The sequence below is a fragment of the Scyliorhinus canicula genome, chromosome 7, assembly GCF_902713615.1.
Source record: "Scyliorhinus canicula chromosome 7, sScyCan1.1, whole genome shotgun sequence".
Taxonomy (NCBI): Eukaryota; Metazoa; Chordata; class Chondrichthyes; order Carcharhiniformes; family Scyliorhinidae; genus Scyliorhinus; species Scyliorhinus canicula.
The window spans coordinates 191,792,206-191,818,345 of NC_052152.1; the positions used below are offsets into that span (position 1 = coordinate 191,792,206).

The window sequence follows — 26,140 nt, forward strand, 5'->3', positions numbered from 1 at the left end:
CTCTGTTACTGTATCACCTTCAGTGTGGCAGACCTCCAACTGCTTTTCTCACAGCATACAAATGCACAGACCAATTATCTCAGCTAGTTCTTAACTGCTGCATTTATATATTCAAACTGGAGTCCACTGGTCGGTCTAGGTAATTATACCCTTGGTTTTGGATGAGATAGCCATTATATATTTTTTGTCTTTATGGTATGGTAATCAGTCTTTGGATTCTTTTCGAATTATCTTGTCTGGAACCACACGGAGGGGGTTCCATTGTTCCTTAGAGAACGCCCCTGCAGCCATTCCAGTCAGTGGCTGGGGTTTGGATTCATTGTTAAAATATAAAACTCAGGTCTTTTTAAAGTCCAATATTTCCTTGTATAATTCTAATGTTTTTTTTCTCCATCATCGTAACAGTTTGTTAATGAATGACATGAATAGAGATCAAGCCTAACCCAGGTTAGTGAGGCTGACTACAATGCTTCCATTACTGTTCTTACTGAGATCAACTAAATCAGCAAAGAACAGGAACTGAAGTGGGAGCTTTCCGACTATATTGCTGAACTACTCTCGGAATAAACTTGCTGATTCTGAGGAGAGCTGTTAGACTGACCAAATGGAGATAGGCATTGTCATTAACAATCAGTAGTCTGGAAAAATATATAAATTTTATAACGTCTTGTCTAGAACCAGGCAGTTTAAAATTTTACTGAGGTGGCAATCAGTGCATAGTGATGCCAGGGAAAAAGGCAAAGTCACATACTGGAGTTCAAACCCACAGAAGTTTTAGTTCTTGGGTCTTACTTCCATAGCTCAGAGTCTCATTCAATCCCATTTGGGGTTGGTTGGATTGGATTGGATTTGTTTATTGTCACATGTACCGAAGTACAGTGAAAAGTATTTTTCTGCAAGCAACTCAACAGACCATTAAGTACATGAAAAGAAAAGGAAATTTTTAAAAAATACATAAAAGAAAATACATAATAGGGCAACACAAGGTACACAATGTCACTACGTAAGTACCGGCATCGGATGAAGCATACAGGGGTGTAAAGTTAGTGAGGTCAGTCCATAAGAGGGTCGTTTAGGAGTCTGGTAAAAGCGGGGAAGAAGCTGTTTTTGAGTCTGTTCGTACGTGTTCTCAGACTTCTGTATCTCCTGCCCGATGGAAGAAGTTGGAAGAGTGAGTTAGCCGAGTGGGAGGAGTCTTTGTTTATGCTGCCCGCTTTCCCCAGGCAGCGGGAGGTATAGATGGAGTCAATGGGTGGGCTTGTGTGATGGACTGGGCTATGTTCATGACTCTCTGAAGTTTCTTGCGATCTTGGGCCAAGCTGTTGCCATACCAGGCTGTGATGCAGCCAGATAGGATGCTTTCTGTGGTGCATCTTTAAAAGTTGATGAGAGTTAATGTGGACATGCCGAATTTCCTTCGTTTCCTGAGGACGTATAGGCGCTGTTGTGCTTTCTTGGTGGTAGCGTCGACGTGGGTGGACCAGGACAAATTTTTGGAGATGTGTACCCCTAGGAATTTGAAACTGCTAACCATCTCCACCTTGGCCCCGTTGATGCTGACAGGGGTGTGTACAGTACTTTGCTTCCTGAAGTCAATGACCAGCTCTTTAGTTTTGGATGTGGTTGGAGCGGTGATTGTGATTTGAAGAGGAGGTGGAGGAAAGTTGGAACAGTGGATGTGCAAGGATTTCTAGTGGAATTCAGAGGAACAACCCAGGTTTGTTTTACCTAAAAGGAAACTTTAAAAAATATAAATTTAAAATTACGTGGGCCTCCTTTGGACCTTGATCCAGTTCCCAAAACGTTTGCTTTGCCTAGGAGCGGCTACTGCTCCTTATCCAAACCTAAGGTAATATTTCAATCAGGCCCAATGATGTCATCAGCTCCTGATCTGAAAATTAGTTAACCAGACTCCCCCTGACCAGCTTTGATTTTCATAATTTATGCTCACTGAATAGGGTTATATGTTTTATTGAACCTCGTGTTACTTTCAAGGAAATGTGTGGTAGTATGACGAGGGGTATTACGGTACCTCAGAGGTGAGCTGCTATTGGTGCAGAGGACTCGCTGCCCATTGGCCCGGGTAAGTCATGTGCCTCTCAGCCAAACGTAGGTAGCTCTGCCTACAAGGCGGGATATAAGAACCCGTGTTCCCTGTCAGTTGGCCATTCTTCTGTACGTCTGCTGCCGGGCACGCATCTTGTGCATTAAAGCCTTTTGTTTGGATCACATCTTCGTCTCATGTCCAATTGATGGTGCATCAATTTAATGCACAAGTTTTAAAAGATGGAACTTTGTATCAAGCTGGAGTGCCTTCGACTCAGCCCGCACGCAACAAATGCAACAGCTGCATTTAAACATTGGCTGGTGTGTTTCAACAGTTATTTGAGCAGAGCCGAAAACCGCCCGATGAGGGTACAAAAACTACATATCCTCCACTCATGTGTGGGCACCGCCATGTACACGCTCATAGAGGACACAACAGACTATGATGCAGCTATGGACTTGCTAAAAGGACATTTCATCCGGCCGGTGAACCAGGTATACGCACGGCACTTGCTGGCCACGAGAGAGCAATTCCCTGGTGAGTCCTTAGATGAATTTTGCCAGACCCCCCTTGTTCAGGGGAGAAACTGCGTCTGCCCACAAGTTTCTGCGGCCGAGCACACCAAACTTTTAATTCGAGACGCTTTTGTGGCGGGTATTCAATCTTCCCAGATCCGCCAGAGACTCTTGGAGAAAGAAACTTTAACCTCGCTGAGGCATGGGCCCTCGCCTCCTCTCTCGATATCGCTAACTGCAATGCCCGCGCATACGCTCCCGACCGCGGGGCGGACCCCTGGGCAGCATGGAACGTAACCCCCCTCACCTCCGCAGACTCTGACCTCCCCCAGGCCTGCGCCGCAGGGCACCCAGATAAACCCACGGGGCCCCGCTGCTACTTTTGCGGCCAGGCCAAGCACCCCTGCCAGTGCTGACTGGCCCGCACTGCAACCTGTAAAGGCTGCGGCAAAAAGGGCCATTATGCGGCCGTTTGCCAGTCCAAGGCGGTTGCTGCAGTCCCGAGCAGCGAACGCGGGCCCCCCCCAGCGCTCCTCATGCGACCCGCGCGGCCCACGAACCTCGCTGCCCCCACCCCCACGAGTGATCACCGGGCGCCGCCATTTTGGGCCCCCGACGCCACTTGTGATCCCCGGGCGCCGCCATTTTGGGCCCCCGACTCCACGTGCGATCCCCGTGCACCGCCATGTTGTTCACCCCCCACCACGTGCAGCCGACGGGCGCCGCCATCTTGGATCGCACCGAGGACCCCGCAAGTGACCACTCGCTGCCGGATGACGACTCGGAATTTCTGCCACGACTCGCCTCAGTAACGTTGGATCAGTCATGGCTTTGCACGCTTTCCACGGTGACCACAAAGATCTTCCTCAACGGTCACGAGACGAGCTGCCTGTTGGACTCCGGGAGCACAGAACGTTTCGTCACCCCACCACGGTAGGACGCTGCGCACTTCCCGTTTATCCAGTAAAACAAAGAATCGCTCTGGCCTCCGGTTCACATTCGGTCCAGATCACAGGGTACTGCATAGCGGACCTCACGGTTCAGGGGAGGGTGTTTAAAAACTATAAGCTCTTCGTCCTTCCCCACCTCTGCACGGCAGCACTCCTCGGGTTAGATATCCAGTGCAACCTCCAGAGCTTAACATTGAAATTCGGCGGCCCTATGCCCTCCCCCTTACTGTCTGAAGCCTCGCGTCCCTCAAGGTCGATCCCCCATCCTGGTTTGCAAACCTCACCCCAGATTGCAAACCCGTCGCCACCAGGAGCAGACGGTACAGTACCCAGGACCGGACCTTCATCAGGTCCGAAGTCCAAAGGCTTCTGAAGGAACAGCCCCTGGCGAGCACAAGTGCTGGTGGTTAAGACCGGGGAGAAAAATCGAGTCATAGACTATAGTCAGATCATCAACAGGTTTACGCAGCTGGACGCGTACCCTCTCCCACGTATCTCCGACCTGGTTAACAGGATCGCGCAGTACAAGGTTTTTTCCACGGTGGACCTTAAGTCCGCCTACCACCAACACCCCATCCGCACGAGTGACCAAAAGTACACTGCGTTCAAAGCGGATGGGCGACTCTACCACTTTTTAAGGGTTTCTTTCGGTGTCACGAATGGGGTCTCGGTCTTCCAAAGGGAGATGGACCGAATGGTCGACCAACACGGCTTACGGGCAACCTTCCCGTATCTCGACAATGTCACGATCTGCGGCCACGACCAGCAGGACCACGACGCCAACCTCCGCAAATTCCTCCGTACCGCAAAACTCCTTAACCTGACCTACTATAAGGATAAGTGCGTGTTTAGCGCCGACCGTCTAGCCATCCTCGGCAACATAGTGCGTAACGGAGTGATAGGCCCCGACCCCGAACGCATGCGCCCCCTGATGGAGCTCCCCCTCCCCCACTCCCTCAAAGCCCTCAAGCGCTGTTTGGGCTTCTTTTCATATTACGCTCAGTGGGTCCCCAATTACGCTGACAAAGCCCGTCCTCTCATCCAGTCCACCACGTTCCCCCTGTCGATGGAGGCCCGCCAGGCCTTTAGCCGCATCAAAGCAGACATTGCAAAGGCCACGATGCGCGCTATCAGTGAGTCTCTCCCCTTTCAGGTCGAGAGCGACGCGTCTGATGTTGCTCTGGCAGCCACCCTCAACCAAGCGGGCAGACCCGTGGCCTTCTTCTCCCGGATCCTCCACGCTTCCGAAATCCGACATTCCTCGGTCGAGAAGGAAGCACAGGTCATAGATGAAGCTGTGCGACATTGGAGGCACTATCTGGCCGGCAGGAGGTTTACCCTCCTCACAGACCAACGGTCAGTAGCTTTCATGTTTGATAATGCACAGAGGGGCAAGATAAAGAACGATAAAATCTTGTGGTGGAGGATTGAGTTGTCCACGTACAACTACGACATCTTGTATCGTCCTGGGAAGCTAAATGAGCCTCTCGATGCCCTGTCCCGTGGCACCTGTGCCAACGCACAAGTGGACCGCCTTCGAACCCTCCACGCGGACCTCTGCCACCCAGGGGTCACCCACTTTTTCCATTTCATAAAGACCCGCAACCTGCCCTACTCCATCGAGGAGGTCAGGACAGTGACCAGGGACTGCCACATCTGCGCGGAATGCAAGCCGTACTTCTACCGCCCTGAACGAGCGCACCTGATAAAGGCTTCCCGCCCCTTTGAACGTCTCAGCATGGACTTCAAAGGTCCCCTCCCCTCCAACAACCGCAACACGTACTTCCTCAATGTGATTGACGAGTACTCCCGTTTCCCTTTCGCCATCCCCTGCCCTGACATGACCACGACCACCATTATCAAAGCCCTGCACACCACCGTCTCCTTGTTCGGTTACCCCACATACATTCATAGCGGTCGGGTGTCCTCATTTATGAGTGACGAGCTGCATCAATTCCTGCTCAGCAGGGGCATCGCCTCCAGCAGGACGACCAGTTACAACACCCGGGGTAACGGGCAGGTCGAGAGGGAAAACGGTATGGTCCAGAAATCTCCCAGTCTCCCACTGGCAAGAGGTCCTCCCAGACGCCCTCCACTCAATCCGGTCACTTCTCTGTACCGCCACTAACCAAACGCCTCATGAACATCTTCTTGTTTTTCCCAGGAAGTCTTCCTCAGGGACCCCGCTCCCGACCTGGCTGGCTACCCCCGGGCCCATTCTGCTCCGGAAACATGTGCGGGTGCACAAGTCGGACCCGTTGGTCGAAAGAGTCCAGCTACAAATAGGCCGGCAGCAGCAGCAACCCGGGGTGGGGGGTGGGTAGAGAGAGGGAGGGAGGGAGGGGGGGGGGGGGGGGTATGGATCGGTGGGAGGGAGAACTGTGTACATGATTTGTGGGATGTGGCGGGTGTTATCTCTTTCCCTTTTGTTGTTTGGGTGGTCCTTTGTTTTTTTCTTTTGTTTGTAGTTGCTTTTGAAGTTGGGTGGGTATTGTTCTTGGGGTGTTACCGCGGTTGTTTTGTTAACAGAGTTGAGATGTTTATATTTTGTAAAAATTTCAATAAAAAGTATTTTTAAAAAAGAGTCCAGCTACTCTTGGTAGCATGGTGGTTAGCATAAATGCTTCACAGCTCCAGGGTCCCAGGTTCAATTCCCGGCTGGGTCACTGTCTGTGTGGAGTCTGCACGTCCTCCCCCTGTGTGCGTGGGTTTCCTCCGGGTGCTCCGGTTTCCTCCCACAGTCCAAGGATGTGCGGGTTAGGTGGATTGGCCATGCTAAATTGCCCGTAGTGTCCTAATAAAAGTAAGGTTAGGGGGGGGGGGTTGTTGGGTTACGGGTATAAGGTGGATACGTGGGTTGAGTAGGGTGATCATGGCTCGGCACAACATTGAGGGCCGAAGGGCCTGTTCTTTGCTGTACTGTTCTATGTTCTATGTTCTACTCCACGCGAATCCGCAATACACGTATGTGGAGTATCCCGACGGCCGACAGGAGACGGTCTCCCTCCGGGACCTGGCACCTGCCGGATCTTGGCCACACACCCCAGCACCAGCAACCCCCCCCCCCCCCCCCCCCCCCCCCCCCGACACCCACTGCTCCCAGCAACGACGCACCCACAGCTCAGCAGAAAGGGACCCCCTCCCCCGGCTTGGCCCCCGCTAGCTCCGACCAGGGGTACGGAGACAAAAACAAGATCATCGCTCCCAGAGTCACAGACAACCACCGCTCCGACGTCACCGGCACCACTACGCAAGTCAAGCAGGACATCGAAGGCGCCCACTCGACTGGCTGAATCGATGTGACCTACGGGTGGACTTCTGTCTGCGGATGGACTCTTGTAATTATTTTGTTCTTTACCTATTCACCCATTCCCCCCCCCTCCCCTCGATTATGCACACTGTACATAGTTATTGTTCTTTTCTCCTCTTGCATATTAGTTACGGGTCAGTGGGCAGCCATCGATGCAACGGCACGGCCTAAACATCTCTAGTCATACTACCAGTCACACGTACTCATGAGACACCCCCCCCTCACGCCCGCTTCCCCCCCCCTCGGCTTCTTTTTCAACAAGGGGTGAATGTGGTAGTATGACCAGGGGTATGACGGTACCTCAGAGGTGAGCTACTATTGGTGCAGAGGACTCGCTGCCCATTGGCCCGGGTAAGTCATGTGCCTCTCAGCCGATTGGCTGAGAGGTAAGTAGCTCCGCCTACAAGGCGGGATATAAGAACCCGTGTTCCCCGGCAGTCGGCCATTCTTCTGTACGTCTGCTGCTGGGCACACATCTTGTGTATTAAAGCCTTTTGTTTGGATCACATCTTTGTCTCGTGTCCAATTGATGGTGCATCAAAATTTAAGTTTTTAAAAAGTTAATTTAAATATAACATACTCCTTCAATCCTAACATTAATTTGCTTTTTGAGAACATGTGAATAAATATTTCATATTAAAGATTTTCCATTTAAAAGGGCCATCAGGTGCCTCTGGTTACCCATTTGCAAACCCATTTGTAATTAGGTCACACTGCTGAGTGATAAACTCTAAACTGCAAGCAATCTATCTTTACATTTAAATTTCAAAATATAAGTTGCTCCTAATAAACAAAACAGGCATTTTCTTTGCCTTAATGGCCTCTGCACTCTGCTAGAAGACAAATTAATTTGAAATATATGAGAGATAATTGACTTTGTGCAATAGTAAAATTTAGCTGATAGTCAATTGCCTGCCCTATTGACATCTCTCCCAATGTCTACTTTCATTAAGTGAGGGGAAATAAAAATCAGGTGAGCTGTAAAATAGATTGCTAATACGTTATTATCTATTTTGCACTGAGTTAGAATGGCCATAGTGTTTTTCCCTTATCTTCAAACCAAAAGATTACTTCTGACAGAATTTAAAAACTAGAGCAATATTTTTCAATTCTTTGAGAACTAATTATAAAATAGAGCAGGACAATCTGAATTTTCTCTGGGCTGGGTTGAATGGTGACAAAGAAATTAGGTCATCGTGTGTAACCTTTGAACATGCCTCACAGGAAATCCAAACGTGGAAACAACGGTTGCAAATCAATGAGAATATGTCGATACAGTTTTAATACACCACGAGGGGATTTGCCGTGGAACCCGCCATGACTGAGACAGCCTCCCATTGGCAGGCAGTGGGATCTGCCGCTCCACCCGTTGTCAAAGGGGCTTTTTATTGAATGCACTCCTCGCCACCGTGAAAACCTGCGGCAAGGGTGTGTTGTCAGCAGGACCGAAAGATCCGGCTGGTGTGAATGGTTGAAGAGTCCTGGCCCATAGCAGGATTGGCTGTTCAAGCCACTGGGAAACCAGGAGTCGGCCCGCCATTGGCCGCCGGCAGAATCGTCTGGTCCCATCTTTGTTAACGGGGCTTTCTGTTAAATGCAGCCCTCACTGCTATGAAACCCGTGGCGGGGGTGCACTGATTGGGAGATCCCACCAGTGTGATTGGCCACGAAGCTCCGCCCCATATTTCCCTGTTGAAACATTGCAATGACTGAAAATACTTCACCCCGCAATCTGCTTGTGCCAACAAAAAAGATGGGAAAGTGACATGTCAAAATAGCAAAATTAAACAAAATTATCAGATAGATTAATATGTTCAGTTCCCATTTTTGTTATTGTAACAAAAACTATCAACTTAGACATATAAGACAAAAGATTCTGTTGGAAGGTGACAAATCCATGAACTGGAAATAAAGTGCTGCATTATACTGCTTAACGAGTGGGGAAATGATTCGGAAATCATAAGCACAAAGGGACTCGGGAGTCCTTGTTCACGATTCTCTTAAGGTTAACATGCAGGTTCAGTCGGCAGTTAGGAAGGCAAATTCAATGTTAGCATTCATGTTGAGGGGGCTAGAATACAAGACCAGGAATGTACTTCTGAGGCTGTATAAGGCTCTGGTCAGACCCCATTTGGAGTATTGTGAGCAGTTTGGGGCCCCGTATCAAAGGAAGGATGCACTGGTCTTGGAAAGGGTCCAGAGGAGGTTCACAAGAATGATCCCTGGAATGAAGAGTTTGTCGTATAAGGAACGGTTGAGGACTCTGGGACTGTACTTGTTGGAGTTTAGAAAGTTGAGGGGGGATCTTATTGAAACTTACAGGATACTGCAAGGCCTGCACATCTTTGGACTGTGGGAGGAAACCGGAGCGCCTGGAGGAAACCCACGCAGACTCGGGAAGAACGTGCAGAATCCATACAGACAGTGACCCAAGCCGGGAATCAAACCTGGAACCTTGGAGCTGTGAAGCAACTGTGCTAACCACTGTGCTACTGTACGGCCCCAATAGAACTAATGTTTTACTGATGCAGTAGGGGTTCTCCTTGGCTGGAGCTGAGGAATTTTGTTGAAAGAGTAGAATGAGCTTTATTCTTCATCTTGCAGTGTTACACTTGATCTAAAAGAGTTTCATAACTGTTGCCTGCCTTGGGAAGAGTTTTGTTCCATTAGCATTCACATTCCTCACCTTAAAGAGTGAGAAAGAAATGGAAGAACTTCCTATTGAAACCACTGAGTATAGATTACCAAGTCTGTGAAGTTTTGTAAGGAGAAACAACTGTTCGGAATATTGGATAGTACATTGGAATAGCAATGTGATGTGGGACGTGACTTTAAATCCACAATCCCTCATGCTCAAGTCATCAATCTCAGCAGTGCAACTGCAGCACTGTGCATTTTCATTCAAATCAATCTGCACAAATTGTTCTCAGCTTGAACTACATCTAATCCATTGCAATAAAAGTAATTTTTACAGTTGTGGCTTGATTTATTGAGCACCACAGATTTCCAATGATTTTAATGGATTATCTTGTCTTAGACATGTCAAGAAATGTAATATGTCAATATTTTAAAATTCCATTTTGTAATACTCAATTACAAAGAGTTAAATTCTATTCGTTTCTGTTTGAGTCTCTTGGGTAGTAACATCTCAATTTGTTTTTTTTCCTCCCAAAGTACCGCATTATAATCCTTACAATGTTTCAAGCATATAAGGGCAATTAAATTGAAACTCTTGAGGAATGATAATGGCATCCCTGGACTATGCTGGATAATCCATCTTGGTTTCCGACTGAGGTTCCAAGCATCACAGATGCCAGGTTTCAGCCAATTCAATTCACTCCATGTGGTATCAAGAAATGGTTGAAGCCAGTGGTTCATGCAAAGGGTATGGGTCCTGACAACTATAGTGCTGAAGATTTTTGCTCCTCAATTAGCCACACTCCAAGCCAAATTGTTCTGGTACAGATGGTCTTGACTTTTCATCCAAGGTTGGGAATCTAATGCCAGATCATTTCTGAGTCCCAACCTGCACTGTAACTGTGTTGTTCACATAACGCTATTTTCAAATGAAGATATCCTAATTTGAGTGGGGGTGAGCTCAGCCACTATTTAGTGAGAGCAAGCTCGGCTGGAAGGTGGGAGCTGTCTGCTCCCGATCGCCAAAGACCACCCCCACCCTCACCCCCAACCAGTGCTCAAAGCATGCCCGGCCAGATCACAAGAGTGTGAAATATGCCAGCATGGCACTTTGGCAGTGCCAAACTGGTACCTGGTACCCTGGAAGTGTCCCTGCCAACTGGCAGTGCCACCTTGGCAGTGTCAGGCTGGTACGCTGCCCAGAGGGCAAGTACCTTGGGGCCTCCAATCCCCTAGGAGACTCCCAACAGTGCAGTTCTGTCTGGTCCCCGTTTGTGGAGACCAGTACTGAACAGTGCCCGCGCGAGGTCTCAGAGGTAAAGGGGATAGATCCCAACATCTAGCCTGCCTCGCGAAAGGCATATTACAGCCAGGCCAGATATCTCGCTCTAATATGCGGATTTGCCAAATAGTCATCCCGCCCACTCTGGGTGGGATTCACTTCGCAACGTCTCGAGAGATCACGTTAGATTTTGTGAGGCATTGCAAACCTGGTAGATCCTGGGAGCAGGGTCTGCCAGTTTCTATCGGGCCATGTTGTGCCGTGGTGCATGCCTTTCAGGAGTTTGGAGAAGGGTGCCGCCATGCTCGGCTGGGGGGGGGGGGGGGGGGGGGGGGCGGGGAGAAGGAGGAGGGGGGAAGGAGGAGGGGGAGGAGGAGAAGAGGAGGACGAGGGGGGAAGGAGGAGGAGAAGAAGGAGGAGGGGAAGCAGGAGGGGGGGGGAAGGAGGAGGGTGGGAGGGCAGGAGGGGGGGAAGGAGGAGGGTGGGAGGGAAGGAGGGGGTGGGAGGAGGGGGCAGGAAGAGGGGGGAGGGTGCAGTCAAGTTCGGGGGGGAGGTCGGGGCAGGGGGCCTCCATGGGCTGGGCTGCGCTCCGACCATCCAGCCCCTCAGCTGCTCCTACCTCCACCTGCTGCACCGGTTTGGCTGTGTGGTGTGCACCTGTCAGTGTCCCAGAAGCCTCATCACTAATGTGCCCAACCGAGGTGAGGGTATCTGCGATGGTGGAGGGTGTGGGTGACAGCTGTGACGCAAGGTCCATGTCCTCATCAGACCCCAAGTCTGGGGTCTCCTGGGTCAAGCCTTGGATCGATGGACATTGTCCCGGGCCCATGTGAGGGGCCGTGTACAGTCTGTCCATCACCTGTTTGGCCGTCCTCTGTGCGTCACTGTCCAGAGTCCCCGTCCTCTGTCCGTCACTGTCTTGGCTCTCTGTCCTCTCTTTGTCCATCTCATGGCCGTCAATGTCCTGACTGTCCGTCCTGTGTTCGTCAATGTCGTTTGTGTCGGTCCTCTGTGCGTCCGTCTCCTGAGCACCGGCTTCAGACGAGGGCCCTCCTGTCCGTCTTCCTTCCCCTCCCTGGTGTCCGTCCCTGTGGGCAGATGGACGTGGACCTGGACGGCGGGGGCTTCTCCGAGACGTTCTGGGACGATCGGCGGCTGGGCCTGGAATACACAATAAAGCATGTATCGTTAGACACACGGAGTCGGGTATGAGGGGGTGGAGGGGGCAGTGTGAGGGCGCGGAGTGTGAGGGGGTGTTAGGGGGTGGAGGGGGCAGTGTGAGGGGATGGAGTGTGAGGGGGATGAGGGGGTGGAGATGGCAGTGTGAGGGGGTGCAGTGTGAGGGGGGAGGGGAAGGGGGAGGGGGTGAGGGAGTGTTGCCAGGCAGGGGAGTCTCACTTGGTACTGCGCCTCCGATCTGGCATGGCGCTATCTCCCGGATGGCGGCTCCCCCAGCGAGGTCCAGAGCCCTCTGTTCATGGATGGTGAGGGGGTGCAGAACAGGCTATCCCCCTCTGGTTCTTGCACACTCACAATGGTTGTGGGCTGTCTTATCCTCCGGCGGGGGGGGGGGGGGGGGGGGGGGGGGGAAGCATCAGAGTTAGGCGGTCAGAAGCAAGATGCACAGATGTTGCCAACATTATGACTGGGGGGGGGCACTGGACACCACACCATGGCAGCTCGCAAGGGTGGTGTGGTGCCCATATGGGTCGTGTGGTACGCGATGCCCCCCCTCCTGCATGGGCAGGGGGGGTATATTCCAGGGGAACTCTCTGGGTACTTACCCTGGCTGCCCTCATGAGGTCGTGGAACTTCTTGTGGCACTGCTCTCCCGAGCGTGGGGTGTGCCCACAGCGCTCACGGCGATGCCCACATCACGCCAGCTGCACCTGACTGTGCTGGCCGGTACCGGTGGCCACGTCTTGGGCACAGGATCGTCCTCCGCTCTTCCATTGCGTGTCTCCAGGTCATTGTCCCAGAATCTGGAAGCGGCACGGCGGGACACAGCCATCCATCTGTATCAGGGCCTGTACGCGTATCGCGCAGATAAAATGATGCGGTGCCGCGTCATCCGGGAGTCGCGCGATGATGGCGCTGCTCTGGCGCCACGCCCGCCGCGGGCGGCCCCGCTGCTGGTCCCTTTTCGGGGCCTGAATCGATGCTGCCGGCGGCCCATTAGCGCCGTCGTGAAACGCAACAGCATTCACGACGGCGCGGACACGCTGACTCACCATTGGAGAATCCCGCCCACAGTCACCATTTCTGAAGGGTGTCCAAATCTCAGTTAGGTTGAGGGTCCCCCACAACCCCCACCTGTAGACATTGTGACCCTCTGGAGAAATGGGCAACGCCCCAACCCTCGGCCCTAGAAGGGCAACCGCCAGCCCCCACCTCTTTCAGTCCCCCCCTTTCACGTCCACCCCTACACGCCCCCACCATAACCTCCCTTCATGCCCACCCTTCCGACGCCTCTGGTCACCCCCCTCAGGTCCGCCCTTTGGTAGTGCTCTGCCCTATTCCTAACCACCTGGGGGCTCCAATGGCCTCTGAGCTCTCGGGCGTGGCCATCACATCCGGTTTCTGTTTCTGGAGACCACAACTAATTCACCCTGGCGTGAAGCCTTGCCGGTGCAGCCGGTGAATCCTGGGAGCTGGAAGACTGCAGTCTTGAACATTTTGTGTATGCTTAAATCAGCTTAATTACTCATTTAAATGTACTGGTCTGGATCACATCGGGCATAGCAGGTCTGGTGCATCATGCACGTCTTGGCGCCTGGCGCACAATCCAATTTTTGGCCTCTCCAGTTATGCACCCGATGTAATGGGATCAATGCAATGTGGTGGGAAAATCTCGCCCATGGTGTTGGTTTTAACAAATTTAAAACAAACTGTGGTTCAGTTACAGGGCATCCATATTTGATAAAAACTGTATCATCTGAGAGCAAAAGCCAGAATTTGGTAAAAATATTCACTGTTAACAAAGACATGCAGGTTCTGCAGTAGATTTGATGGATAAAGCTCTACAAACAACAATCCTTATTTAGAGTACTGTATAATAAAGGTTCTGTTATAATGTAGAGCCATAGTTAGAATGATAATCAGTGGCACTGAAGGACCAAGTATCAGTCTTGATAAACACAGGATGGGTCTCTTAAGAATTAAATAAATTATTCTGCTAACAGAATATATCAGAATTACTGTGGCATATAAGCATGACAGAAAAGAACCTCAGTTTCAAGTAATTTCTTCCTCCTCCTCCTTATGTTCCTTAGGTCGCTCATTAGCCAGCAGTGTAGAAAGCTCTCTGTTCCCAAGGTTTTGCTGTCACTCGTGTGTGAGGAATGTAACACCAGAGGCACGTTTATCCCCAGGCTCCAATTTTAACTTCCTGTCTACTCAGTGGGGGGGGGGGGAGGGGGGCAAATTGCTGAAATTGATTGTGGAGTCCCTACTTCTCTTCAATACCAGGCCCAGATGACCATTTGTGTATGGAAAATCGCAGAAATATTTTATATGTCTATTCACAAAAAAAAATGTTTTTCCTTAGTTACTGTTTTTGCTATGCTTATTTAAGACTGTTTCTTTTTACAAAAGTATACAAATTTTAATTTAAAATTTTGGAGTATTCTTCTGCAAATTTTCCTTTAAACTACTTGTATTTATTATAATAAATCTTTAATAAGGACATGAGGAGTCCACACCGAGTAAAATAAGACACAAAGTTTTATTTGCACAAACAATATGTATGCTACCCTGTAAATCAGTCATTTTCTTTTTTTTATATAAAGTTAGAGTACCCAATTATTTTTTTCCAATTAAGGGGCAATGTAGCGTGTCCAACCCACCTAAACTGCAGGGGCGGTATTCTCCGTTCCCGGGACTAAGTGCCCACGCTATTGTGAACGCCGTCGCATTTCACGACGGCGCAAACAGGTCCCAGGCACGACCTATTCTGGCCCCCACAGGGGGCCAGCCCGGCGCTGGAGTGGTTCATGCCACTCCAGCGTCCCTACGCCACGCCAACCTGCGCATGCGCAGTTGGGGCAGCTCATTCCTGCACAAACTTCTTACGCGCGCCAGCCACTCACCAACATGGCGCAGGTGTTCTGGGGATGGACATGGAAGGAGGTAGACCCTGGGGGCAGAGGCCAGCCCGCCGATTGGTGGGCCCCGATCGTGGGCCAGACCATCTTGGAGGCCCCCCCCACCGGTGAAGGAGCCACCCCCCCCCCCCCCCCCACAGGCCACCCATCCCCCCCAGCGTTCCTGCACAGGGGTGGATGCGCCGGCGGGAACCTGTCGTGTCGGAACGGCCGCTCAGCCCATTCGGGCCGGAGAATCGCCGCTCGCTGTTTGCGGCGATTCTCCGAGTGGCCCGGCGCGATTCGCACGGCGCTGGTTTCGGGGTGCGTGGGAGAATTGCATGTGGGGATCGGGGCGGCGTGGCGCGATTCGCGCGGCGCCCCGACGATTCTCCCACCCGGCGTGGGGGGGGGGGAAGAATACCGCTCCAGATCTTTGGGTGTGGGGTGAGATCCTCGCAGACAGGGGTAGAATGTGCAAACTCAACAGAGACAGTGGCCTGGGCCCAAGATTGAACCCGGGTCCTCAACACCGTAGGCAGCAGTGCTAACCACTGCACCACCGTGCCGCCCAGATCAGTCATTTCAAACCCAGGGTCACGCTTTGTGAGTGGGTCGCGGACGGGTGTAGGGAGGGTTGATGGGCCATGCATTGCTGTGATCCCAATCGCGGGGGGGCCATGCGTCAGCCTTCCCGATCACGGGAAGTGCCCAACAGCATGGCCGGCTTTTAAAAATGCCGGCAGCCATGACCAGCTTTCAGAATGCCGGCCGTTCCGGGCAACGTGCCCCCTCCACAGTGCGCCGGCCCGGAGCCCAATGTGGAAGACCGCCTCCTCCTGACGTCAGCATGCTGACCCAGGAGCAGATTTTTACAAAATTGCTGGAGATGTCCTGCCTGGAGTGGCAGCAGAGACCAGGTCACACTGACGTCATGTGTTCTGGGGGCGAGAGAGATTCCTCAATTTTACAGCTGCCAGCTGTGCTGATGTGAACTCCAGGGCCTCTGGTGAACAACCCATTAAGAAGAAGCTGAAAATAGGAACTAAGCAGCACAAAGATGATTGCTTGAGGTATGGGTTTATTAATTGTTCCACTGCAAATCAGGATTCAAAGTTCATGTGTGTTATATGCAAGGAAGCAGTGGCAAACGAAAGTTTAAAACCCTCAAAACTTCAAAGATATGGCGAGTTTGAGGACAAGCCTGTTTATTTTTTTTGACGGATGCAGTAAGATCTTAAATCATCAGCTGAAGTAATTATCAGAAATATAACACTGAGGAACAAAGCAAGTGAGATCATGAGGACCAAGCAGGCTGACCTGTCATATTAAAGGTAAGTGAAGGTTGACTGGCGTCTGTCACAAAGTTCGGCTGGCATGGGTCCCGAAGGATGGCTGGTTGGTAAAAATTGGTCTCGGGCAGGAAAGTTTGAAAAAATACTGCAGTAGATCACTACCAGGTTCTTATTCTGGTCGGTGCTTACTGGCCGACCTGTTATACATGCATTAATTGAGATACCCTGCTCCTAGCGGGGAGCTCGTGCTCTGCAAGGAGCAAGGGGAAGATAAGCATTCCTAACCCGTAGGTTCTGTGAAGGATATTTTATTCCTCCACCCAAAGTCCGAAGACCCCCTCGATGGCTGATGAAGCGGAGAAGGAGGAGCAGTTGGAGAACATCGGCGTCTCTTCGGCTCTGGTAAGTTATCATGGAGTTGATGCGCTGGTCAGCATATGTCTCGCTGGTGAACTGCATTTCCGGCAAGAACGACTTGGTGGACCATTGTCAGGAGATGGCTGAACTACTGAGTCGGCATCTGAGACCTCAGAGGTTTGCGTCTCCATTTCAGAGTTGGAAGACACCATGTCGACGTTGATAGATTGGAGGTGCCACAGCAGGGTGATTTGGCAATGGAGCCGGAGGATCCAGGACAGGCTTCTTTCGAGGCACTTCATGAGGAGCAACCTCCATGAGAAAATGTGATCCACGTTCCATCTCATGAGATGTCCCCTGACCCGAATTTGGTACAAGACTTGTCCCGTTTGTCGGACAATAATCCCAGGGAGCCAGGGAAAATAATCGTTGAAGTTACAGACGAACACCGCATCGTCAGGTGCGAGGGTCGAAGAGGTTTGCATTGAACTGGGCAACACTCTTGCAAATCTTGGTTTTGCGCTGATGTCAGGTAGAATTAAACTTAGTTGTGTATGAAGCCTACGACCCATTAACATCTCACCAGGGGAAACCCCAGTTACTGCATGTGTCCTGGTCCTGTACGAGAATAAAAATCTTGCCAGTCTTGTGTCCACCGAGTCAGACATCTGTTTCTTGAGCCCCTGTTTAGCCATCTGCATGGCCCTCTCTGCCAAACCATTCAATGCCGGATGGTACGGGGTGGTGTGGACGTGATGAATCCCGTTGCTTTCCACAAAAGCGGCACATTCTTCACTCGTGAAAGAGGCCCCAGTATTGGTCATGGGTAACTCAGCGATTCCACGGGCAGAAACGAAATGCACGATTGCTTGATGGTCACATGAGAAGTGATCCACACTATCTTGTGGACCTCCAGCCACTTTGAGTGGGAATCCGCCAGAATGAGAAATATCCAACCCAAGGAGGGACTGGCGAAATTAGCATGTACACAAGCCCAAAGGCGCCCCAGCCACTCCCAAGTGTGTAGGTCTGCCGCAGCGGGAAAACCTTTGGTATTCTTGACAGATGGTGCACTGCTGGGCCACCGCCTCGATAAATTCAGGACAAGGACCACTTTGTCTGTCGGAGGGGGGTTCACTGATTCGATCTGCAGGGGAAGACAGCTCAACGCATCAGCATGTGCAATCTGGATCCCAGGGTGGTGCTCGAAAAAGTATTTGCAAGCAGCCAATAGCAAAGTCAAGCACAGGATCCTCGCAGGCATTATTGGTGGTATTGCCTTGTCTTCACGGAAGAGGCCTATCAACGGCTTCTGATCGGTGATGATAAAAAAATGGTGGCCATAGATATATTAATGAAGCCATTTTACCGAATACGACCGCCAGACCTTATTTTGTGATCTGGGCATACTTTCTCTCAGCCGCAGCCAATGTCCGGGAGGCAAAAGTGATCGGGTAGCCACGGCCATCGCTCATCCAATGGGACAGATCTGCCCCAATGCCATACAGTAGAGCATCGCACGTGACGTACATTAGTTTTGAAGAGGCAAAATGTGTCAACACCCCTGAAGAGTATAACCACTGCTTCACCTTTTTAAACGCTTCATCCTGGGCCTTGCCCCAAACCCAAGGCTGCTGTTTCTGCAAGAGAAAGTGGAGGGCGGATATGATGGTAGCTCAATTCGGAATAAATCGGCAATAATAATTTACTAGTCCAAGAAAAAAGCAAAGTTCTGTGGCGTCTCTTGGAGTGGGGGCCATTTTAATTGCTGGTACTTTCTTGGCGAACGGGTGTAGGCTGTCTTGGTCCACCTGATATCTCAGATATACCACTTCCTTTGCATGAAACACGCACTTTGTGCAGCGCAGCCGACCCCATATTTGGAAACCTGCTTCAACATCGCCTCGAAGTTTTGCAAATATTCTTGGTCCGAGGCCCCTGTAACTAATACGTCATCTGGCAAACCATGTAGTATATCTTCCATGACACGCTGGAATACTGCATATGCTAAGGATACGCCAAATGGGAGCCGGGTGTACTCATAGGGTGCCTTGTGCATATTAATCGTGATGTACTTCGAGGAGGATCAATTGAGATCCAGCAGCAGCTAAGCGTTACTCATATCCAATTTTATGAATGTAGAGCCACCGGCCAATGTTGCGTACAGATCCTCGATGTGTGGTAAAGGGTAACTGTCCAATCTCAAAGCCATGTTCATTGTCAATTTATAATCTCCGCAGAGGCGGATCGTCTTATCCTGCTTCATTATGGGACCACCGGTGCCGCCCAATCAGCAAATCGCACAGGTCGAATGAAGCCCAAGCTTTCTAAACACAGAAATTTGGCCTTAACCGTCTCCGATATAGCGTAGGGGACCGGCTGGGCATTAAAATATCAGGGCTGGGCTTCTGGTTCCACTTGGATTTTGGCCATGGCCCCTTTTTTGGTACCGAAACCAGGCTGGAAAACCTCAGGGAATTTCCTCAACGGATATGCTGCCAATTCAACTGCAGCTGGTGTAGCCAATCATGGCCCAACAGGCTAGGGCCGTTTCATTGCAGAACAATGAGGGGAAAGCACACTGATTCATGACCATAAATCACCGGAGTGTGGGTGGGCCTGACCATTCAATCAGAACACAAACAGTTGAGCTGCATCTCAGCCTCATCCTCTGCCTCTTCTGGGTCATCCAGATGCAAGGCCAGGCCCAGGGGCTGACGCCTACCTCCACCGGGTCACTTGGAGCGCTGCCCACTTGCGGCCTGCGGGTGTGCCTAGACCAGCGTCCACATGTTGAACACATGCAGGCATATTCCCTCCTTTAAATAATCTGCCCACATGTAAACAGTCAACTCCCTTCATCAAATTGCATTCATTCCTCCTCAAAGATTCTAACACCAGCACAAAGCTTCACATCATCTGTGAACTTGCTGAGGGTACTTTCAATGCCTTTATCCAGAGCACTGATGAATCAGATCATATTGCGAAGAAAAATGGCTCCATCATCAATTTCTATATAATTCCACTTGTAACTGTTTTCATATGGAGCCCCTACAACAAATGAAAAGTGCGATAATCGACAAAATTCCATCATGATTATGATAAAAGAGCATGAACAAGAACTACTCCTATTAAAAGACTAGAGATAGATAAAATCAAGGGATAGAGTGAAGGAATCAAAGATTAAAAATTAGCCATGTTAACAATCAACAATTCAGACACAATATTGAAAACAATTTTCTTTGTGGCAACACAATTTGTTCATGAGTTTCAGAAGCTGGCAACGAAATGGCTGATATCTGACAAGTTGATCTCTGTCATCCTGTTTGTCTATCTGTCGTGTTAGTCAAGAGTTATTCTTGGGATTCCTGTGAACAGGATTAAGAATCAACAGCAGAAACGGCCTCTTCTCTGAAAGCCAGACAATATTGGAAATCATTTTTCATAACTTTTTTTTAGGATATCCACATTGTAATGTAGGGGAAGAACAGTAGAGGGCAGACAGGCAGCTAAACTACATCCATATCTCTGCTAGTGCTGCTCTGGAAGCATTCACGAGGGACGTCTGTGATGAATGCCCCTTGATCATTCACTCACTTATGTTTCTGAAAAGCACCCGACCTCTGCTTAGTGTCTTTCCATGATAGCATACCACAATAATGCAGCATTTTTGTAATATTCTCCAAGTACATTATTCAAAATTCTGGTATTTTCATTTCTAGTAATGTTTTTATATTTTTCAAAACTATTCCCACAGTAATTTTATGACAATGCTTTTTGGACTCCTCCCATTATACAAAGATCTTCAAAATGTTGCTGATTTATGAAGAAAAGCAAAAAGTTATTCCTTGTAGTTGAATTTGATTTATGCATTTTCTTTGATCTAGCTAAAAGTTTATTGAGAAGTAGCCAGGTAATTATTTTCCCTGGGAGAGCCATCAGAGCAATAGGCAGTGACAGGCTCTCATTACTAATAGCTGGAGTGACCAAACGCTGTTACTCAACTTCATATTTTCAGGTAAGCTTTCTTTGCTAGTCACTGTCAGTTTATTAAGTGAGTGAAATAAAGTTTGAACGTATTGAAAATTTGAATGGGATTTCATTCACACACAGGAGCAGAGAACAAAACACGAGTTAGACCCCAGCTGGAGACATTGCAGATAGTTCTGGGTACCACATTTTAGGAATGAGGTGAAGACTTTGGAGAGAGTGCAGAAGAGGTTTATGAGAATGGTTCCAGAGATGAGAAACATCAGTTATGAAGATTGATATGAGAAGTTGAGACTCTTTTCCTTGGAGATAAGAAGGATGAGAGAAAATTTGGTACAGGTATTTACAATGATGAGGGGCCTGGACACAACAGACTGGAGAAAACTGTCCCTCCTCCCCTTGTGAAAGGCTCAAGAACGAGAAGGCACAGATTTAAAATAATTGGCAAGAGAAACACAAGCAATATTAGAAAACAAAAACATTTTCACACAGTGAGTGGTTAGAGTCTGGAATACACAGCCTGATGGTGTGATGGAGACAGGTTCAAATGAGGCATTCAGGATGAAATTAGATGATTATTTGAAAAAAGTCCAGGATTCCAGGACAAAGGCAGGAGATTGACATGGGATGAAATGCTGATTCGGAGAGCCGGTATAGATATGATGGGCTGATGAATGACCTTCTTCTGCACTGTAACAAATCTGTGATTCTATGGTGATTTAATATGCTGTTACACTCAAAAATTACATTTTTGCAATGTATTTACATTATACAGTTTAATATTATGATCTAATGGCATTTACTCCTACTTTCCAGTTTCTAGAACTTATTGATATACCTCCCCCCAACTTTTCAAAACATAATTTAAAAAAATGCAGCATGCTGTTATTCCTCCTAATATAGAAATTGAACTCAAATCAAAAAGTTTGCTTGGACATGGTCTGGAATTTGACATGATTGACTTAATGATTCACTGAGAATTAGTTATAAAAACATAATTTTGAAACAATTCTATATTTCTAATCAGGATTAAAGAAGATCCTGTCCATTTCCTGTTGTATAAAAGTTAAGTAGACCTGTGGTATAATATGTTACACGCTCAGAGACCTGCACTTGAATCATGGACACTCAGGTTTGTCACAGGTGCAGAGTTGATGTTAGATGCAGCAACTTTTGTCTGAAGTGGAGTTGTGTAATTGATGGTTTCTATTTAAGCATCTTTTTCTGACGTACAACAGAGCAGCATTGCCGAATGTTCTGGAAATGTCTGTGGTTTTGCAATTGGTATCTAATGTAAGCAGTGTCCGGTTTCTAAAAAAAAAGCAAAAAAATGATAAATTATATATTTGGCAAAAAAGTAAAAAGGTAATTTTTAAAAATATGTTAAAGACGGAGTCACAAAATCCACCACAAGGATTTAGAATCACCTTGAGCATATCTTTAAAAAATATATAATTAAATAGATTCTTGAGAGGAATCCGGAATGAAGTTAATGATATTGGGGATCAATTGACTCTAATGCTGAATTAATATTGACGAATGCTATGGACTTCGGCCATAATGATTAAATACAGATTAGGCCAATTCAATTATTTTAATTAACCAATCACATCAAGATTGACATATGCTGATAAAGTCTCTAATCTATTCCGATAAATTACCTTCAAAATATACAGAATTTTTTGTTGAATGTCGGCTAAAAGCGCATCGTTCGTACAGCGGTACTTTAAATATTTTGAATAGAATGTCTAAAATCCTAAGTGCTTATTGAACTTGTCGTAGCCTACCTGGATCCTATTGGGGATGGATAATTGATTACCCCTTGGTTGGGACATATGAGCTCCTCGATAAGGGGGTGGGGCAATCATTAACCTTTCAGCTGTATAAATAGAGTTGGCCAGTGTGGCACTGACCTAGAGAGAGAACCAGTAGCTTGTGCTGTGTAAATATTATTGTAATTAAAAGTTTCTTTCTGTTTGACCAACCAGTGCCGGGCTCTTTATGATCCTCACAAAAGAAGTATCATCAGCTGATGATTGCACATTTACACATTCTTCTCACCAGACAACACCTTTTTTTCCCGTGAACTTCAAGTTGGTGGGTGTAGAGAGACAGTGCATAAAGTGAGTGAATAGTGAGCTGATGAGCAGTATCAGCACGTAACAAATTCAAGAGATAGATCCAGAGAGGCAGTGCTATCAGACACAGATGGGTGGCAGGCAATGTTTAAAGTGTGGGGAAGCATGAAAGCGAAAAGCCCATGGAGACTGGTAACGACAAGGCAGAACATCCAGGATTTAGTCTGCAAGGAACTCTGAACTTAAAGTTATAAGATGTCAACCTTTGTATTTACAACAATCATCAACAGCAAGTCCAGGTGGGCAATCATACTCAGCCTCCTCTTGATGTCATCACCATCATAAATGCTAATCTTTAAACAATTTGCTTCATTCTTCATGATATCAACATCTAGTGCATTGGCACTGTCAAAGGCTATGGGCCTGGAAAATCCTCTGCCTGTCATGATGACTGTCATGATGAACCTATGATCAAGAAATAACCGTGTCCCTATCCAAACTATTTCTGTATAACTACAAGATTGACATCTACCTCAGAATATGGGAAAATTGTCCAGAACTGTCTGGTCCACAAAAATGGAAAATCTAACCCAGCCAATTAATAGCCAAATTGGCCTCCTCGCAATTATCAATAAAGTGATGGAAGGAGTAATTAGTGTTAGGAAAGAGTTAATGTTTCCCAGTACTTTTGTTGGAACTGGAACGTTAATTGTTTAATAGACTACACTTATTATTTGATGGACTGCACACAAAGGGGATACAGATGGCACTGTGGAGTTGGAGAAGTGATTGCAGAACACAATAAAATTGAAGCTGAAGAAGTCAAGACTTGCTTTCTAGTTCTTATTACAGAGATACCATCGGAGTTTAACAATCAGCAGTGCCATGAAGCAGTACTTAATCAACAGTAAACAGTTCATCGATGCTCAGTTATATTTCAACTAAAGGAGCACTCCTGAGCTCATTACAGCCTTGATTAAACATGGCCACATGAATTCCAGGAACAGCGTGAGAGTTTAAAAAAAATTAGAGGTACTTGTATTTGGTCTTCTATGTCTTACAAAGGAATCCACCAAACACCTAGACTTGTCAAAACCAGGATCTTTATTGAATCACATGTGGTAAGATAGTGATCTGTTACAGAGCAAGTTATCGTGGAGTTTCTTTGTACTCCTCTGGAACTACACCTAGCACGACTGTTCACCTGTATGTCTTACTACCATCTGGCGATGGCCAGATGTGTCTCAACTTATATGGGAGTCCCTGGTCACCTGATTACAGTCTTCAGACCAGATGGTGTGTCTGCACCCCCACCTGCTGGTTGGAGGTCGCACATCATTCAACTATGAAATTGCTTAAAGGCACTGATGCACTATCAATTACGACGAGACGAGAGCAGAGTGTAATCGAGGCTTTATTACGCAGAGATGTGTAGCCTCCTCCAGCTGCTGCCGAAATGGCTGCAGCTCGGAGAGCCCACACATTTATACTCCGCCTACTGGGCGGAGCCAGCAGGCAGGGATCTACCCCCGTACCTGTACTACAGGGCCTTACCATAATACACCTCATATGCGGTACATACAACAGTGGTGACTACCACAGGCACATCACCGCATACCCAATTTTTTTTTTCCAATTAAAGGGCAATTTAGTGTGGCCAATCCACCTAAACTGCACATCTTTGGGTTGTGGGTGAAACCCACGCAGACACGGGAAACAACGTGAGAGTTAATGCATTTGACATCAATGTAGCTTTTGACCAAGTATGGTACTGAGCAGCCCTTGTAAATTTTAAGTTAGTAGGGACTGGGGGAAATCTCTTGAGTGGCCATCATCATACCTAGCCCCAACATCTCAGCTGCTTCATCTATGATCTTCCTCCATAAAGTTAACGGTCTGACTGTTTTCTAAAGATTACTTAGTACTTAGCTCCATTTGCAATCCCTGAAACAATGAAGTAGTATACTGTGTAAAGGATGCACTGCAACAACTTGACAAAGCTTAACAGCAGCATCTCCCAACCTTGTAACCACCATCATCTAAAAGGAAGCAACCCTTAGGAACACTATTACAATCAAATTCTCCTCCACATCACATTCCATCCTGATTTGGACACTTTAATAAGGCTCAGAGAGTCCAAAACAAGTAGAAGCAAACCGGGTGACATGGTGGCGCAGTGGTTTGCATTGCTCTCTACAGCGCTCAGGACCCGGGTTCAATCCCAATCCTGGCTCAGTGTCTGTGTGGAGTTTGCATATTCTCCCCGTGTCTGCGTGTGTTTCATCCCCATAACCCAAAGATGTGCAGGCCACGCTAAATTGCCCCTTAATTGGAAAACAAATGATTGGGTACTCTAAATTTTAAAAAAAGTAAACAACATTGATTTTACAACAATTTTATGCATGAGTTCCAGTAGAACCTCACCGAGTACCCTCTCTCTGTTAGTCGGTTCTACACTTTTATACAAGCACGGGTATGCTATCCCGCCTCATACGCCACAGCGCATGTCCTGTGCTGCTTATTACAGACACACCTTTCATTGTTGTTGGGTAAAAAAATATGTAACTTCCTCATCAACAACATTGGAGATGCAGCTTTATGGACTATTAACCCTCATGAAGGACCAGCACCGTATTATAAGGGCAACCAGGGATTGGTCATATATCCTGACCTTGTCAGTGATATTAATGTACTGAGAATGAACTTTAAAAATGTAAGCAACAAATACACAGCACTGTACCTTCCAGTATTTTTTTAAAATACAGTTCGTTGAATGGCCAAATAACAAAATTCTACAGATGATCGGAAATGAACGAACCACACAGTTATGGGACAATTAATGCAACTAAATGATCATTGAATGCAACTGTCACTAAAATTGCCCAGAATTGCCACAACCTGGTTGTGTATAATCCCAGAAACCTACCAGTAAGTGGCTTAAATTGAGGTCAAACTTGGTAGGCATCCATTTTGCAAAAGATACAAATTTCAAATGCAGCACAGAATATTTTCCCCTAGCTTTCATTTATAAATAAAAATATTTTTATTGGTCTCCTTTTTCACATTTTCTTCAAATTGTACACCCACCAACAATCAACGGTAACGAATACAATTTCAATCGCCTTATCAACAACAACAATCCCATCCTCCCACTAGCAGCCCACATCCATCAAATAAAAAAGGAATCAGGAATCACCCATAGTCACCATCAACATACACAGCACCCATTAACGTCCCAACCAGCCCCCCTAATGTTCGATGTAATCCAATTCTTGAAGGTGCATATTGAATAACGCCCATGAATTGTAGAACCCCTCCATCCTTCCCCTCAGTTCAAATTTAACCTTCTCAAGAGTTAAGAATTCCAGCAGGTCCCCTGCCATGCCAGGGCACAGGGTGGAGAGGTTGACCTCCACCTCACAGGTTCCGCCTTCGGACGATCAACGAGGCGAAGGCTACAATTTTGCCTCCGTACCCACTTCCAATCCCAGCTGATCCGACACCCCGAATATGACCTCCCGAGGGCCCGGGTCAAGTTTCATGTGCACCACCTCAGAAATTACCCTAAAAACCTCCTTCCAGTAATCCTCCAGCTTC

At 48.1% G+C, this 26,140-nt stretch overlaps 1 protein-coding gene across 1 annotated transcript in view; it reads right to left on the reverse strand.

Moving 5' to 3' along the window:
• The window catches only part of zmynd8 (zinc finger, MYND-type containing 8), a 283,096-nt gene that overhangs the window by 245,308 nt on the left and 11,648 nt on the right, over nt 1-26,140 (reverse strand). The window contains exon 2 of the mRNA XM_038803563.1: nt 21,573-21,776. The gene's annotated coding sequence lies outside the window, so the exon portion shown is untranslated. The remainder of the gene's footprint in view (nt 1-21,572; nt 21,777-26,140) is intronic.